Source organism: Mus musculus, chromosome 7 (assembly GCF_000001635.26).
Source record: "Mus musculus strain C57BL/6J chromosome 7, GRCm38.p6 C57BL/6J".
Taxonomy (NCBI): Eukaryota; Metazoa; Chordata; class Mammalia; order Rodentia; family Muridae; genus Mus; species Mus musculus.
The window spans coordinates 49,275,921-49,294,219 of record NC_000073.6 but is presented as its reverse complement, the minus strand read 5'-3'; the positions used below and the strand labels follow the sequence as shown (position 1 = coordinate 49,294,219).

General features: G+C 48.8%; 1 protein-coding gene across 17 annotated transcripts in view; it reads right to left on the bottom strand.

The window, feature by feature from the left end:
* Positions 1-18,299, bottom strand: part of Nav2 (neuron navigator 2) — a 651,028-nt gene that overhangs the window by 315,871 nt on the left and 316,858 nt on the right. The window lies entirely within an intron of this gene.

Below are 18,299 nucleotides of genomic sequence, written 5' to 3'. Positions count from 1 at the left end.
CTGTGTTTTCCATCCCTTCCTCCTTAGAGGCAGAACTCGGGAAACACAGCCTGCCCTTCTGATGTGCCTCCATGCCTCCGCCTTCTCAAGGAAATACTTGCCAGACTCACCTCATGTGCCTTTAGGGAGGTCTGAGCTTGATGTGGAAGCTCCAGCCACGAATGGCTGCTGTCTGTGATGTGAGGCTTAGAGACCCATTTCCTAGCATCTCCTCCATTCCCGGAATTGGGGGTGGTGGGTGTCGCTGTCCCAGCTGGATCCCTTAGCTTGGAGTTGGTAAACATCGTTGGAGCTCTGCAGTTCACTAGGACTGAGAGACTTTCTCCAGGGAAGTATAGAAAAGAGTCTGCTCTCCCTGGGCAGATGGGCTGGGAGCCTCTTTCAGAGGAAGCCCTGGGGCTGGGCTGGGAGCCTGTAGATCTGGATTGGAGGCCCTTGAGTGCCGTAGGGTGTGGGGCAAGCTCTTCAGCAAGGCTGTGGCCTGCAATTTCACCTGCACATGGGGATTCCACAAAGCCTCTCTTGAGGCTACAGAAGAGCACACAAGTGATGATGGAGGCAGGGTCTGGCACATATGTGGGTGTCCATTGTGGCGATTGGCAGCTCTGCTTTGTATAACTGGATGAAGGATCGAGTCACATGTGACTGAGGTGTTCTGGGCCTTTCAAGGACATTATTCTCTCATCTGATCCTAGTAAGTCAGGAAGATGATGATGCCATAATTTTCCATGAAACTGTGTAAGTGAAAACTACAAAGTCCAGGAGGCCAGCAGAGGGGTCACAGAGAAGGGCTGAGGTTAGGTGCAAGACCATGAATTGCCTGACTTGAGCCCTTGGGCTGTTGTCCTATTTCCTCTCATATCATGTAGCTGTCTAGGAATAGTATATTAATATAATATATTTGACATCTTATAATAATTATTAATATATTAATACATTATAGCTAGATGCATGCTATAGGCCCCAAATCTACACAGCAGACAACTCATGGGGTCAGACACACTTTTATCCTGAGTGCTTTCCAAGAAAGAGATGTCTGTGCCTTTGCATGACCTGACCTGGCTCTAGTGTCAAGGTTGATCTAGTCCCTGCTTGGGGAATGAGCCAGTATAGACTCTGGCCTTCTGCCTAATCCTGTGTGCTCTGACTGTTCAGCCCAGGTTCCTCCTCTCAGTTAGACCTAGAACTGCTTCGAGTGGGGTACCAAGTGTTCCTGGGGTACGCAACCGTCTTCTGCAGGAACTCTGTAGGAAGGCCTGATCTAACTAAGTGCATTCCTCCCAAGGGCTTCTGAACCACAGGAAGGCAGGGTAGGCAGAGGCTATACCGACCTGCTCCAGATGCATCCATCAAGAGGCCCTTAAGATTCACCAGGATTCGTGCTTCCTGAAGCAGCTTCTAGAAACATCAGCTTTTCCCACCACAACGCACCTAGGCCTGATAAGCACCATCCTTCTAGCTTTCTCTCTTTGCATTGCAGCTCACTGGCTGGTCGATCCAGGAAATACTGCTGTTTATCTCAGCACTCCTCTGGCTCCAGAAACAGCATGCCTACCTCTTCCAGAGACACTGGGACTGGCTCCCTGAAGCACTTACCAGCTAAGATGTTTCAATGACATCAGCATTCTCAGAACTGGACAGATCTATCCCCCAAGACCCCCCCCCCCCCTTCAAAGCTTGGCTTGTTCCCTGGGGCCCTTTCTCCCAGAGTGTTGTGCGCACATGGACAACTCTTTAGGCCAAAGAGCAATCAAGCAGAGCTCTCCCCATCATCTGCAGGAACTGCCCATGCAGAATCTTCCTCACCTAGGCAGAGCCCACAGTGCTGAAGATGTCCAACGAGGGCCTTTAGTAAAGAGGCACTGTGGCAGCTGACATCAACCCATTGCCAAGCAGGATCTTGCTAACTGAATTCACACAGCCAACAAGCATCTCTTCATTGACCACTGAGTATCAGGAACTGTTCTGATGGTTGGGGAGAGACAGTGACACAGGAGGAAAAATCAGTACCTGTCTTCTATAAGCTGCAGTTCCAGGGCTGCTAATGGCAGACAGAGCCACGTGCAGGTGAAGGGATGGGAAGACCAAAGAGAACAAGCTAGCCAGCTAGGCCAAGCATGCCAGAGTAGGGGTGGGACACTCAAGAGGGGCTACTCAAGGAGGCTGCCTGCAAGCAGAGACTTAAACACACCTCAGCAAGAAAACCACAAGGAGACCTGAGGGAAGAGGGGTCTGGGCAGGGAGAAGGGTAGTGCACAGGGTCTAAAAAGATGGTGTCAAAAATGCTCAATGACAGAAGACAGGGTAAGCCAGGCAGGGGGCCTGGGTCTTAGGAGCAAGGGTCAGTCGCATGGCATGGGCAAGATCTAGCCCTCAATGTGGTTTTATTAATCCATCAGCTAAGAAGAACCGTTTTCAGTTTTAAAAGTTTGGAAGGAGGAAGAGACAGAGGTGGAGAAGACAGAGGTGACCGCATGCCAGACTCCTGCTGAGGCTGACAAAACCTAGCATGCTAACTATCTGGCCTTTGCCCAAGAAAGCATGCTTATCAACCTTATCTTAATGCACAAAGGGCAGTAAACTGTAGTGCCTGTAGGAAGTGCTACAGGGTCTGAGTAAGATGGTAGCATATCCCCTTGCGCACCTGTCAATATTCTGGCTATTTGGGGTCCTGAGCAGGTGATCCAGGGAGAGACCACTCTGAGGGGAGTAGGGGCAGTCAGTGTAGTCTGGAGTGACGGCAGTGAGTGTGGGAGGCAGGATGGATACTCAGACATATTAGCAGCAGAGCAGGAGTGTGAGGAAGAGAGCAGGGCACTTTGATCGGAATGATCATGCTGTTTGCTGAGATGCAGATAACTAATGGGGGAAGCAGTGTGTCGGCAGGCTTTGGGGATCAGGAGATCCACTTTGGTGGCTGTTAGTCAGTTTGAGCTCAGGATTATTCATTAAAGCAGAAACACCTACACACACATACACAACACGCACACACAAAGCATAAAGAATAAAGACGTCTCTGACTCTACCTGAGAAAAAGAGGAGGGGACATGTAGAACCCTGACTCTTACATGGGAAGCATTTCATCTCGATTCACTAACTAGCCACAAGGACAAGCTCTCCACTCATTTCTTCTGCCTCATTGATAAGGAAAGCAGACCTTAAAGGTTGAGCTGTTTTCTCAGAGTTGAGCAGGGTTGGATCTGGGGGGCAAAGCCAGTGTTCATGTTACTCTGTTTCACATCTGACCCACACCATATATATCTACTTAAAATGTGCCCTTCAGACGAACTGGGTTATCCTAGTCTCCTGGAAGGATTTCTACTGCCCAGAGACAGTAAAAAGACCAAAAACCAACTAAACAAAAAAACCCAATTTTTTTCTTACCTCTAAATTTACTAAAGTCAAGCAAACACATTTTATTCTAATAATTTTCCCTATATAGTAGTTTTGAATCACAAAATAAACATGATAATAAACTCATTAAAATGACAAGTAGAAAGGAAGAGAAAGTGAATATGTTCCCTGTCCTTAAATACAGACATAATGGAGCATTGTAGGGCTGCTCCAAGGCTACACTTACCCGCTGTATAGACAGCAAAGGTTGGTTTCTGGGGTTCAGAATTGTAGGTCTAGAAACTGAAGATGTGGCACCAAACCAATGGCCTACGTGGCAGAGGGATCAGTTAATAATTAAAGAGGTGGCATTTGTTAAAGCAGCATGCAAGAATTATGTGCCTAGGGCTGTACTACATGTCCTAACACGACCACGTCTAACTCTCTGACTCTGTTCCACAAGGAGCAGGCTGAGATGCCTCACTCCCAAGTCACAGAATTGAAACTTTAACCCAGGTATGATAGACCCTAGAAGAGATCTCCAACTCAGTGTATTTTATGCTTAGATAATTAAAGCCAACTAAAAGGCGAAAAGGTACTCAGTAAATGTGTGTGTCTATCTGTCTGTTTGTCTCTGTGTGTTTGTGTGTGTGTCTGTCAGTGCCTGAGAGTCTCTGTATGTGTACATCTGTGTGTGTGTCTGTATGTCTGCGTATATGTGTGCATGTCATGGTATGTGAACATCAGAGGTCAGCATTGTAGAATTAGCTCTTCTCATCCAACTTCACATGGTATGTGGTGCCTTAAATAAGAAATGTCCCCATGCAATCTCAGGCATTTGAGCACTTGGTCTTCAGCTGGTGGCACTGTTTGGGGAGGTTTAGGAGGCGTGGCCTTGTTGAAGGAAGTGGGGCAGGGGCAGGGGAGGCTTTGAGAATATATACCTTACCCTACTCCCAGTTCACTCTTTCTACCATGTGCTTGCCATTAAAGATGAATGCTCTCCCCTTCCCATACCTGCCACATGTCTGCCATATGGCCACACCTTCGCCCTACCATGATGTACTCTTATACTTCTGATGCCATAAGCCAAACTCTCTCTTCCTTAACTTGCCTTTGGTACACGTTTTTGTCACAGCAACAGAAAACTGACTAATACACATGGGCTCCAGACATTGAAGCCAGGTCACTAGGCTTGCACAGCAAGCATTTTTACCCACGGATCAATCTCTAGGTAAATATTTCTTTAATGAATCAAAACTATAGCTAAGGAAATGGCACAGTGTTAAGAGTGCTTCCTGCAGAAGCTTGAGGACCTGAGTTTGAGTCCCCAGAACCTACATAAAAAGCGGAGCTCAGTAAGTACCTGTGATCCCAGCGCTGTGGTGGGCAGAGGAAGGAGGGTCTCAGGGGCTTGCTGGCCACTGACCAAGTTCCAGATTCAGTGAGTGACCCTGTCTTAAAGGAATAAGGAAGGGGGCGACAGGAAAAGATACTGATGCCCCCTCTGTCTCCACATACTCACTCACGTGCACATACATGATGCACACATGCACAAACAATAGCTAGCTAGAGAGTTGATAGGCAGTAGCAAGCAAGCCAGCCAGGAGCAACTCGTGTGTTCTTGTAGATAGTCAGTGTTCACTGGGCAGGCTCTCACAGGGCTGGAACTAAGTTCACAGGCTGAGAGATCAAGCTTGTGTTGCATGCACCAGAGTGCGTGTCACACGTGGATGCAGAATGTGGGAGATGCTGAGGATGCCCTGATGCCATTCTACAGACTCTGCCTCATTTCGCTTGACCTGTCAGTTCATCCCGGTCTGTCGTTCTGGAGGCGGAGAACTTGCAAGGTTTGTGATCCCAACATGTTACTTCTATTTTACTCATTGGACCTTGAATCCAAACATTTCTACGTCTTTTTCTCATATCGATTTCCTCCGGATCAACTTCTCATCACACCACTGAGTAGATTTTGAACTGAAGGCTCTGGCTCTCCAGCCATCTGGTGGTGAGGGGGAGTCTATGCACACAGTGGGGCGTGGGGGTGGGGGTGGGGCAGGGCGGAGGGAAGGAAGGGTTCATTGTTCTGTTGAATCTCCAAGTGGATATGTGATCTCCAAAAAGTAAACGTGATGCTGCCAGACTGGCTCAGCAGGCAAAGACACCTGCCACCAAGCCCAATAGCCTGAGATCCATCCCAGAACCCACATGATAGAAGGAAAGGATCAGCTCTCTCAAGATATCCTCTGACCTCTACATGCATGCCATGCCACAGTGTGCGTGCCTTCCAGCCCCCATCCATGAACCACCAAAACCCACGTCTGTGCTATTTGGCTAGACTCCGGATGCTCTTTTTCCTTAGCGGCTGTCACAGAGCAGAGCTCACTAAATTCAAGCCCTGCTTTCAGAAACTATGCAAGGACAGTGCTGGTGTTTTTCCAGGCATGGTGTTAAAACAGAACTTGATTCATTCACTTCCACACTGACACAGAGTGTTCCAGGTTCTCAGCTTCTGAGAAAGGCAGGGTCTCTCACCAGGCTCTGCACACACCCCTTCGTCTGTGTTATGGGAGCCTCAACCCCAGTCGTGCCGCCACTCTACAGATCCACCCCCCCACCCCCCATTTCCCCGTGTGCATAAGGTCTTCGGCTCCTTTCAGCCAAAGGAAACAGCAGTGCTCTGATAGTGGGAGGCAGGACATGCTTCCTTGGCAGGCTGTTCATCTGCCAGAATTCCTGCTTGCTATGCGTGTTTCTGAGATTCAGATATCAATCACCATCTTGATAGGTGGAGACTAGAAGAGAAAATACAAATGGTCTTCTAATACTGTTTCATGTTCAAGTGAGACGCATAGGAACCAAGGTCTTTGTCAGCATTCCTTCCTTCCTTGTTACAACACAGAGAGCAAGCATCCGCTGTGTTGGGTGTACTGGCTATGAATCTGCACCAAGTCCAGCAGAGGGAATGTGATGGGTTCTTGCCACTTGCGGCTTATGGACAAGTACAGGAAGGAATCATCACAAGTACACAATTCTGCCACACTCGTGAGAACAGCTCACAAAAAGTCAGATGTAGAGGATGGTGACAGCTATGTTAGTGGGAGCAGTGCGAATAAAGGAGAATATGTCAGAGCCATTATCGCTGTGCAAAGGCCCTTAGGCTGAAGTCAGTAAAGTATACCAGAGGGTTGCAAGAAAGTCAGAGAGATCAGGGAATGAAAAGTGAAGCTAAAGAGCTCAGGAAGCAGGCAGGAAGCTGGGAGATGCTGGGGGAGGCTTCCCATGTCATCACAGAGATGTGGGTCTGATCCTGAGAGTACTCGGGGATCATGGACAGCATCAGGGAGGTGTATGAAGGTGTGTGTGTGTGTGTGTGTGTGTGTGTGTGTGTGTGTGTGTGTGTGTAAGATGATAGATTGGAGACTACTTGCTCATTTATGTTTGAATGTACTTGTAGATATTTTATTTCTATGTGTATGCATGTTTACCTATGTATATGCATGTGCACCACATGTGTATCTCGTGCTTAGAAGAGGATGTTAGCTACCCTGGGATCGGAGCCACAGATGATTGTGAATCAGCATGTGGGTAATAGGAACCACCAAGGTCCTTTGCAAGAGCAGCTGACACTCTTAACTGCTGAGCCATGACTCCAGCCCTGACACGTATATATTTTTAACTATACTTGGGCTTTGAAAAGCACTTTTCTATATTTCTAGCCCTGTTGGTTTCTTCCCCCCACCCCAGAACAAGGTCTTGCTAAGTTACTCGGGCTGGTCTGGAACTGACTACAGAGTCCACATAAGCCGCTAGATCATGATCCTCCCTCCTCTACCTCTCAAGTGTTTAGATTATAGGAGGGCACTGTCCTACCTCACTCAAGGCTTTAGAGGATCACTATGAAGCTAGAGAGATGGCTCAGCAGTTTAGGGTGCTTGTTACTTTTGCTGAAGGTCTGGGTTCAATGACAAGCACTCATATGGCAGTTCATGAGCACCCGTAACTCCAGTTCCAGGGGATCCTACACCCTCTTCTTACCTCCTCAGACACCAGGCACACACGTAGTTCACAGATACATATGGAGACAAAATGCTCATACATATAAACTAAATGCTTTAAAGAGCCTTCTGACCACAGTCTGAAGATGGCCTGAAGTAGCTGGAGTCCGTGGAGATGAGAGGAATGCGGTACAGAGGCTTTTGTGTAGTGGGCATATATATTCTGGTGGCATACATAATCAGTGTGCAGGTAATGATGAGAAGAGAAATGGGCTCACTGGGAAGCCAGCAGGAGCCTGAACTGAAGAGTCGGATGATGGTCGGGGTAGAGGGAGCAAGAAGCCACTAGGTATGGCGTCTGTGCTGATCCTCAGAGCAGACCTGAGTAGCCCTGCCTACTCCTCAGGGAGATGGCTATCTGAAGTAAACACAACAGGGAGGGTGACAGCAGACTGGCTGTGAAGCAGCCATGAGCTCTAGTGCCCTAGGCTCCCATGATGCTGAGTTTGTGTCCACTGAACCATTGGCTGCTCCAGAGCATGGATCAGACTGTCCTGCAGAGGGGATGCTTTCTGCATCACTAACACTTTCTCTTCAAAGCCTTTCATCTAGAGTTGCCTCAACCCTTCTTGAGCTCCTCACTCCACTTTCCCCACCGTACCTGACACTCGTTGGCAAGAACTCACTTATGCTTGTGCGTCTCTATTTCCCCTCCCCAAGAATAACTTCCAAGACAACAGAAACCTTGCCACTGCTTGTGTGACAGACTCAATAAATACAGACAAATGAATAAGTGACTCCTGAAGACCAAACCTCCTGCTGCTCTCTCCTTGGGCTATGTGGGTACCCACACTAGCCTTGACCCTGGACTTAGCAACTGAGCGGCACCCTGGTTAGGTTCTAGCAGCCCCTTCTGTTTATTCTGCCTCCAGCTCCACGGGGGTGGGGGTGGGGGTGGGACAGGTGAGCGATGGGTTCCAGTATTTCCATGCCCTCCCTGCCAAGCAGAACCAGTGTGAGCCTATTCCCAACTCCAAAACGTGGCCTGCAGAGCAAATGGGACAGGACCGCTACAGGAGTGTTCATGTACACCCACGACTAGGAGCGTTCCCAAGCAAAGACTGCTTGCCCCGCAGATTCCTTGTTATTTTTGCTCCCTGGTTTTCCCTATAGATCTCAGGGCCAAAGTCAACTATACTTGCGGTTCATTGCTGGTTCTTTTTAACCTGGCCTATAAGATGGGGTTTGTTCCCCCTGGCTCAGCTCCTTCTTGGAAAATGCACCAGCTTCTCCCCTTACTTCAACTTCATTTCAAAGAGGCATGGATTTCAAAACACGCAGTTAGGGGCTGTATCCTGGAGGGGGAAGTAACAGGGCACCGAAAGCCCCTGCCAGGCTTGGCAGAGACTACCATAGGGACAGAGGAAGATGCAGACCCTGGTGAATGGTCAGCTTCTACAGAGCAAGTCCAAGCTGCTGTGCATAGGTTTTCTCTTTCTTTCCCATGCCTCTGGTCACCCCCAACGTAGAAGGGAAGTGAATAACCACCATATCTCCACATCGTACGCAGCTCACTGACTGAACGAACTCATGTAACGCAGCAGTGGAGAAGCTATCATCCCACCCCAAAGCTCAGCAGGAAATAGTGATGGGCCCGGGGAAAAAAAAAAAAAAGACAATCGTAAAAGCCACACTGACTTGCACAGAGCGCTCTTCTCCATCTGCCTCTGGAAGAACAACTGGTAGAAGCAGAATCTGGCAGGGCCCCACACTGGAGACCCACACGCTGGCAGAGCTGGGGTTCCTGACATGAGGGACAGGAAGATAAAAGCATGGGAGAGGTCTCACTTCTTAGGGAACGAGCTGCTTGCAGGAACAGAGGGAAATGGGCTAACAGGAAGGAGGTAGATAATAACAAATGCTTGGGAATGAAACAAGATCAGCTCGGAGAGATGCTGCGTGCGGAGGGCATGCGTGCTGCCTGGACACTGCCACATCACCCTTCACCTGGACCTGGACGCAGGGGTAACAGCATCATCTAGTGTGTGGTGAGCACCTTCGCTACCCATTCTCCTACACGGTTGGTGATGATGGTGTGTACTGTGTGCTGAGCGCTTGCTATACTCTTTATCATACACAGTTCATGATGAGGACATCACTCTTATCTTAGACACTGGAGATGCTGACATTCCCAGGAACGTGTCCAAGAAACAGAGCAAGTAGCTCCTGGTAGGAAGCAGACCACACCCTATAACACAGGCTCCTCTCTAACACAAAGCCTGTTTTCCTCAGTCAAGAAACACTTATTTGGGGGCTGGCAAGACGGCTCAGCATGAGAGGCGTTTTGCAGAGCACCTGAGTTCAGGTACTGGCACTCATGCCAGGTGGCTCACAACCTCCTCTGAGTCCAGCTCCAGAGGGTCTGTCACCCTCCTCTGGCCTCACCAAGTACCTCTGCGTATCCATGTACATATCCCAGCATGCTGTGCTCCCACTGCCCTGCTGCCATTCAGTGCACAGGCTCTGACCATTCCTCAGTCAGCCTTTCTCACCCCAAGGATGGCAAGAGCCAGCTGGTGGCAGTGGGGTGGGATTTAAGCCCACATTGCTTCTTAGAATAGGTTCACCCTGCGTTCACCCCATCTGTTGCCTCCATCTCCCCTGACCCATCCTGTCCTGTTGCTCAGTTCCTGTCCGCCCTACCCCCATACTCCTCACAGCCATAGCCTGTCCCCTCCTTAAGTAAACATCTCTTTTATTACACTCCGGTGCTTCCTCTCTACTAAACACAGAGCCTCTGCTCAGGGGCATCCCTGCACCCCAGCCACTCAGGGCATTCTCTGAACCATTACTAGAAGTCATTTTGTCCTTGGATCCCATTGGATTTCTCTGGCACTCGGCCGCTGCAGCACGCACTGAGAGAGGTGGTGCAGACTCGGAGCAGAGCTCATGGACTTTAAGCAGCAGTCTGGACCTTTGCACATAAGCACTAGGCTTCAGTCAACATCTGCCTTGCCCGCCTGCAGGACAGAGATAACAGCAGTGCTCGTTTCTCTAAAGTGTGTGTGTGTGTGTGTGTGTGTGTGTGTGTGTGTGTGTGTGTGTGTGTGAGAGAGAGAGAGAGAGAGAGAGAGAGAGAGAGAGAGAGAGAGAACATGAGTGCAGTGCCCACAGAGGCCAGAAGAGGGCATACCTTTGTAGAGAATACAAACCAAACCGAGGTCCTCTGCAAGAGCAGTATTTGCTCTTAACCACTGAGCCGTCTCTCCAGCTCCTCATAGTACTAATTGCTATTGTGCTGATTATATGAGACCCTCCATAAACAACTTCAATTGTTGATCTGAGTATAGTACTCATTTCTCTTTTAAATTGTGTGTGTGTGTGTGTATATACACACGTGTGCACGTGCTCTTGTGTGTGTTCAGTTCAATACTTCTGCTGCCACAGAACACCAAGTAAAAGACTATGCATTTCCCATACCTACTGGCAAACTTTTACCTCACCCATTTTTATATAAATCGCCTTGGTTTATGCTTCTGACTCCTTATGAGGGATAGGAATTACTCTACTTCAGAAAGGTCAGGTAACTGAGAGCACATGGCTAGCAGAGGGTAGCAGGGCCAAACCCTTCACTTTGGGTGTAGAGCTTCCATCTCTTCACCATGGTTTCTCTGCTGTTCCCCTTCAGCCCAAATCTGAATGCATCCACCCAGCCAGGACCAAAGAGGAGAATTCCTATGTTGCTTGAGTTTCTCTCCTGAAAATGAACAGAAGCCCCAGGTCTCCCAATATCCAATGAGGCCAACTGGGTCTCAACTAAACCCACTTCCTCACAGACCTGCAGCAGATTTGGCTGACAGGGCCTGGCCTTCCACCACTTAGAGCCATAGAGTCATCAAAGGCTTTTGTACCTGCATTGGGCTGTGGTAGGACACTGCCCCAGCACCTAGCTCTCCTCTGAAGGTCAGCTGAGACCAGCACCTCCTGTCCCACCAATGCAAGTGTCCACAGAAAGGTTTGCACAGGTGGGCCAGCTAGACCTACACAGGACCAACTCAGCAAAGGGACTCTGAGTTGAAAACAAAAAGAAAGCAGAGGCGAATGAAATTAGCCTGCACTCTCAGCCCAGAGATGGGGTACCCCTATCCCAACCCATTTGGCATTTTGAGCTCTCAGCAGCTTTATTGTGACTGGCGCATCAGCCCCGAATAGTTTCACGCTACATACTCATCAGCCTAGGGCCGAGAGAGGGGAAAATCTGCCAGTCTCAGTAAACACTGCCAGGAGGCCTGCCCTGTCTCCTTACATAGTAAAGTGAGAAAGCCAAGAGGGCGGTATCAACAGAGAAAGAACATGGAAACAGTCCCACAGAGGATCTCATGTCTGACCCTGTTGTCCCGTCCTCAAAGCCTTCATGATTGTTTTTGCCTTCAGAATACATTCTTAGCATGACTTTTCATCAAACTTTAAGCACCAATCCTATGTGGGATGAATATTTCCCCGTCACGTGTGTCCTCCTGGACCTCAAATATGACTTGATTTGAAAATAAAGTCTTTGACAATGTGATTAATTAAAATGAGTTCTTTCTGGATTTGGGTAGATTGTGAATTAAAAAGAATGAAAGCCCTTGTGCAGGTTTTATATATGAGGTCCTTGAAGCTCTGAAAACAAGCTTTGGGCTATGTGGGGCTTCCGGGGAGCTCTCCATAGTCAGGCAGGCCTGACTAACTAATACCCACGCTTCTTTCCATCTTTCCTCCACACAGAAACAAAGACACACCTGTGCAGAGCTGGAGAGGTGAGACTTGCCAACCCATCAAAGTGCCACATGAAGGAGGGGTGCAGAGACTGGCATAAGGACACAGCTCTGCTGGCCTCTCAGTGAGACAGGCAGAGAGATCACCCATGAATTTCGGTGAGAAACTTCCTGACACAGACAGCCATTTTCTCATTTGCAATGCTAGGCAGATGGCTCTCTGGTCCCTTCATGGCCACTGTGGGATTCTATGTCATGGCTTCAGATGAACCTGTCTGGGCTTCAGTGTGTGCAGGGTAGAGGCTGCAGGTGTTAACTCCACAGCAGTGAGTCTACACTGCCTGGAACTAATGACCACGAGAACAATAGCAGTGAAAAACTCAATGACAGCAGCTCCAGTCCTAACAGGTGTGTGGCGACCGCAGCTGGAAATGGCATTCACACCCAGCAGTCAGGGGTGAACTCAGTAAAGGATGACCTGGTCCAGAAGTTAAATTCTCCCAGCTCCTCATAGCAGGGAATGGCATCCTGGGGAGGCACAGTCTTTGGAAATAGAGCTTTCAAAGTGCATAGTTATCAATTAGTAAGGAGAAAAAAACAAAACAAAACAAAACACAGTCAAGGGATAGTGACCAAAATAGTCACCATTTTTACTTCAGAGGTAGGATGATAGGGGAGTCTATTATTCTTTCCCCTTGTTTATAAAGCTGAGTTTTTCTGTGATAAATATATCAGGTTTTTGCAACAAAAGTGGAGGGCTGGGGCAGGGGAGTATAGGGTCATATGTATGACTATGGGTTTATTGGCAGGCATGACTAAGAAAAAAACACCCAGCAGCACCCATGTGGCCCTCCAGGTTCTCAGCCGGGCTTCAGCAGCTCCGTTCCCGTTGTTTGCTGACCCGCGGGTACGTCCACATTCATATCTCCAAAGGTCACATGAACCAGCCCCAAACATCCTCTTAATACTCACTTTTAAATGACATCAACACATTTGCCTCTCAGGATGGCCAGTGTCATTAGTTCTTGGCATCAGAGGTTCCTTTTTAAAATGTTAGATCAATTATTTGTGATTGGCAGATGTGGCTGTGGCCAACAGATCCATGGTTTCAGACTTGAGCCACGGGGTCGGAAGCATCCTTTGCCTCCCAGGTGAATGTCTGAGGCAGCAGCCTGAGCCTAAGTCAGGACTGAAGAAGGTGCAGGGGAGCAGCCTGCCTCCCTGTCCCTGTTTGATTCCTGCCTCTCCTGGATGCTGCACACAGGTCCAGACCCTATATGGCTTTATTCCACGATAGAAAAAGGGCAAAGGGCAAATATACACATGTTACAAAGCCAGGCAAGGATAAGGTTATGCCAGTAAACTAAAGGAGATGAACAGAGACTGACTACCAGGTACTAATTTGGATGGACTGACCAAGGAAGAACAAAGGCACCAGGCAGTAAGAGCCAAGTTCTGCTCTGCGTGTGGGAGGCACTTAAGCCACTGGAAGCCGCACTGGCCTTGAGTTAGGAATGTGCTTAAGAAACTGAAAGGAGCACATGACATAAAACTACCTAGGTGAACTGCAGGGAGGCAAGATATGGAGACTGGGAGGGACATCACTCCTCTTTCATATCAGGCATGATCCCTTGCATCCTGCCTGGCTCCGTGTACCAGTCGGTCACCACCCCCAGCCCAAGACGGAGCCAGCCCCTGAAACCTTGGCCTGTTGACCAGCACGGTCCAGTGGGTTAAGAACTTATTCTTTGAAACCAGACTTCTTTTTGAGTCCCTGATAGTGAGTCAGCTAGCTTGCACAAAAGCCCAGGGACATGCAAACTGGTCCCTTCTGTAGGAGAGGGATAGAGAAAAGCCCTGTATGGTGGCATCTGCCAGTTTCCAAGGTAGAAATAAAATCCTAGCACTGGACTTGATTTCAGCAAGCAACTTAACATCACGGGACATGGAGTTGGGGACACATGCCCACAGTGGGTTCTTAGGAGCTGGAACTAGCCAGCACACTGTCACCCCAGTTTCTTCCATCTATGGGTTGAATCATCTCACGGGGTACCTGGTGAGGCTCAGATGAGCTATCCATACAAGCACTTTGCATGGTGCGTAGTGTATGGTTAGTGCTTTGAAATGAAAGCTACAGATCTCCCCTGAGAGGGCATCAGGTGTACCTGGATGGTTCTTGCATGAGAATCATTCTCCTGTAAGAGAAAGCAAAGGATCTGGGAGGAGGTTAGGAGCTCGCCCTGACTCATCTCTACCTCCCTGTGTGATTTCAAGCAAGTTGCTTTCCTCCTCTGGGCCTCAGACAGCACCTTTCTTTGAGGCAAAGGGTAGATAGACCCTTCTTGATGGGACCTTCGGAAACTTCCTGCTGTGTGGAAATGTTCTGGAAGCAGCAGCAAGAGTGGCTGGGGGAGGCCAAGGCAGTGTGCGAGTGGGTGGAGTGGCCTAGAGATCACCTGTATTTAAAGTTAAACTGACAGGTGGTCAGTGTGTCAGAGCATGGGACAGCAATTGTCCTGGCTAGCGTGGAAGCCTGCGAGGACACAGGTGTAGGCAGGGGTGACAGGAGGAGGATTTGTCCTTGGAGAAGGCCTGGGATTGAGTTTCTCAGAGAATGAATGCCTCTAATAAACAGTTCAGGAAGGCTACCCTGCCAAACCTTGCACACACACAGAGAACAGAATCCAGAAAGGAGATAGCAATAAAACCTTGGACGAGACAGACATTCCATAAGCAAGGAGAGGGGCAGGAAGGTGAAAAGGACCAAGAGGGGAACAAGGCAGCTGCAGAGATGGCTCAGCCCTTAAGAGTGCTCGCTGCTCTTACAGTGGACCAGAGTTCAGTTCCCAGCACCCATGCCAGCCAAGTAGCTCACAACCACCTACATAGCTCCAGCTAACCTAGCACCCTCTTAACTCTGCGGGTACCTGCACGCATGTGTGCATGCAAACACATACACACATACATTTATTTATTTTGGTTGAGGGGAGCCAGGAACTCCTGAGAGTTGTTTTGTTTTGCTTTGTTTTGAAGGTTAAAAAAAACCAGAGGGATAGCCAGAGGAGGGCTGCCTAAGCCTACCATGAGACGAATGGTTCCGAATAATGAAAGGTTATACCCCACCCCCACCTCAAACTAAAGTAAGTTTTAAAACAGATTCTCTAGGTCCAGGATAATCCTCATTCAACTAAGAAAGGGACAAAAGAGAAATCAAGTCAGGCTCCACTCAATGGGACTGAAGTGTGAATTCACAAAGCTGAAATCTCTATGCTTCCCACTTCATCACACTCCCTTTGAATCATGGGAGATTTTCATTTTTCAGAGTCAAGACCAAAGGATTAGCTGGCCTTGGGATCATGAGGCCTTCAGAGGGAGCCACGCCTGTGACTCAGCTCCCTCAAGTCCCAGACAGAAGGAGGCCAGCTCACAAATGACAAATGGGGCTGGAAGACCAAATGGGCTTTGCATTGGCCTCGAGGTCTTCTCTTGGGGAACAAATATGGAGTCTGCATGATCCTAGAAATTACTCCTAGCAGCCTTCAAGGCTTGGAACTCAGTGTTCCTTTCCAGGGAATAGCTTTTTTTTTTTTTTTTTTTTTTTACTGAGAGCTCACAGATCTGCTAAGTTCCAAACAGGCACATGTAACTCAGCCCAAAGGATTTCCCGCTGTGGGAATCTTTGCTCCAACATTTTCAAGTCAGACATTGCCCTCATAAGGAGCTTAATTCTTACACCTTGCTGTGCAGGGAGAAGGGAAGTAAGTGAGCTGATTGCATTCCACCCCGAGCTCAGTGCTGACGGGTGGGCTTAGTTACTGCCTGCCTCCAAACTCCTGATCATGCAGCCTATGGTGGAAAGAATCAAGTTCAAGCCCAGTGTAAAATCCTAGCATTTGATTCAAACTGGGAACCAGGTCACGGCAGTCAGCTTATCCAGCGACTTCAAAGCGGCAAGGATGGAGCACAATGGGATGCCCCCACCTGTTTCTCATACCTTGGCCTTCCCAGTTCTATTGCCTGGTACTGGGACGTTTCTGGCCTGGGAAGTCAAGGCTTGTCAAGGCTGTGTTAACTCTGCATATAGAAGAATATCGTCAATAGCCTCTGAGCATGTTCAAAAACAAACTGAGAAATGAATCCATCCTGCCAAATGTACAGTGTGATGCCGCTTCTAAAAAAAGGAGCCTGTTAGAAATTCAAGAGCATCTCACAGCCCTGCTTAAATAATCTGTGGGTGGAAAGTGCTGGAAGCCTTCTGCCTGGTCAGGAAGGGAAGGGTGCTCACTCACTGAGACACTTCAGGTCTGCACCAGACCATCAGTCACAGACGTGTGGATGGGTCCAGGTGCTAGCCATCTCTACCCACACATGTCCTTGATCAAGGTCACTCCCACCTTGTGCTTCCGCAGCATGGTCTGTAAATCATTCTTGCTCTCTCCCACAGTCTACAACTCCTTCATGGTGCGCTGAGTCCTGAGACACTTCCGGTGGAAAAGGACAAAAAGTAGTGCTTCGCTTCTTCATGAGTTTGAATACTCCAGCACACAGGGAGCTTCCCACAAGCCATAGAGTAAACATTGTATCTGTGCAAATACCCAGGTATGCACCCTACTACACTACTGTGCCACTATACTCAGCGTGGTCTCATGCAGACACGACGGAAGTAGAGAATATTATGGCTCTACCTTTCCCTGAAGAAGTCACAATACCTATCATTAGATCCACAGATAAAGACACCAGAAAGGTTACAGAGTAGACATTACAGAGGGAGGACTCAGCCCCAGCCCAATCTGTGACAATCCTAGTGTCCCAATCTATTTCTTTTCCCTTTTTGGATTTCAAGAACTGGAGGCAGTAGTGTGTATGGTGTGTGTGTGTGTGCATGTGTGTGTGTGGTGTGTATTCGTGTGTGTGTGTGTATGTATGTGTGTGGTATGTATGTGTGTATATGTGTGTGTGTGCAGTATATGTATGTGGTATGTATGTGGTATATGCGTGTGTATGTGTGTGGTGTGTATGCGTGTGGTGTGTATGTGTGTATGTATGTGTGTGTGGTATGTATATGTGTGTGGTGTGTATATGTGTGTGTGTGGTGTGTATATGTGTGTGGTGTGTGGGTGTGGTGTGTATGTGTGTGTATGCAGTGTATGCATGTGGTGTGTGTGTGGTGTGTATGTGTGTGTATGCAGTATATGTGTGTGGTATGTGTGTGGTGTGTATGTGTGTGGTATGTATGTGTATGTGTGGTGTGCATGTGTGCAGTGTGTGTGGTGTGTATGTGTGGTTTGTATGTGTATGTATGTGTGTGGTGTGTGTGTGTGTGTGTGTGTGTGGTTTGTATGTGTATGTATATGTGTGTATGTGTGTAGTGTGTGTGTATGTGTGTAGGTGCTACAGATCATTTCCCTCTGAAGTACAGATAAATTGGTGCACCCCTCCATCTCCTGGACATGAAGACCCCAGGGCCTGAGAACATCCACAAGGTCTGTATAAAAAGCTGGGGGAACAAAGGGACTTGGGGCAATTTTCTCGGAAGGGAATGCCATCCTGATCTTTGCTGTTCTGCGGGTCAGTTCTACCTGCATAACAGAGCTGCTGCCCCATCACAACCTTCCCACTGAACATGGCAGAGGTGGTCCCAAGATAGCGCGGCCTGCAAGCGCTGACTCAATGCTCTCATGCTCAGGTTTCTGGGCTGCACACCACCTCCCTGCCACCCCTTGAGCCACCAGGGAGCAGTGCGCACAGTCCCTGACACCTCAGACAAGTCGTCTGGGCCTTAGCAGGGCTCCACCTGGCTGGGAGGTTTCCGTTCCAAGTGGGGCCAGGAACAGGATAAGGAATAGCGCTGGGCCTTTCCTGGAAGAAAATTAACTGCTTCAGGTAGCAGTAAATGAGCAAACTAGCCCAACGCTGCCAAATTTATAGTTTAACAAACAAATAATTATGCCACTGCCTAGAAATACCCAGGGAAGAACAGATGAGGCGAAGACAAGGGCAAACCCCACCTGCATCTGCCCACCTGACTCCACCCACCTGCCTCTGCCCACATGTGTCCCTGCCCACCCACCCACCCCTGCACCTGCCTCTGCCCACTGGCTTCCACAAGGGCTGCTGGGACATTAGCTACTAAGTGGCCAGCCAGGCTCAGTTGATATTCCCAGTCCTTCCTCTCTTACAGTCTGGGGACAAGGCTTCAGTCAGCTCTTTC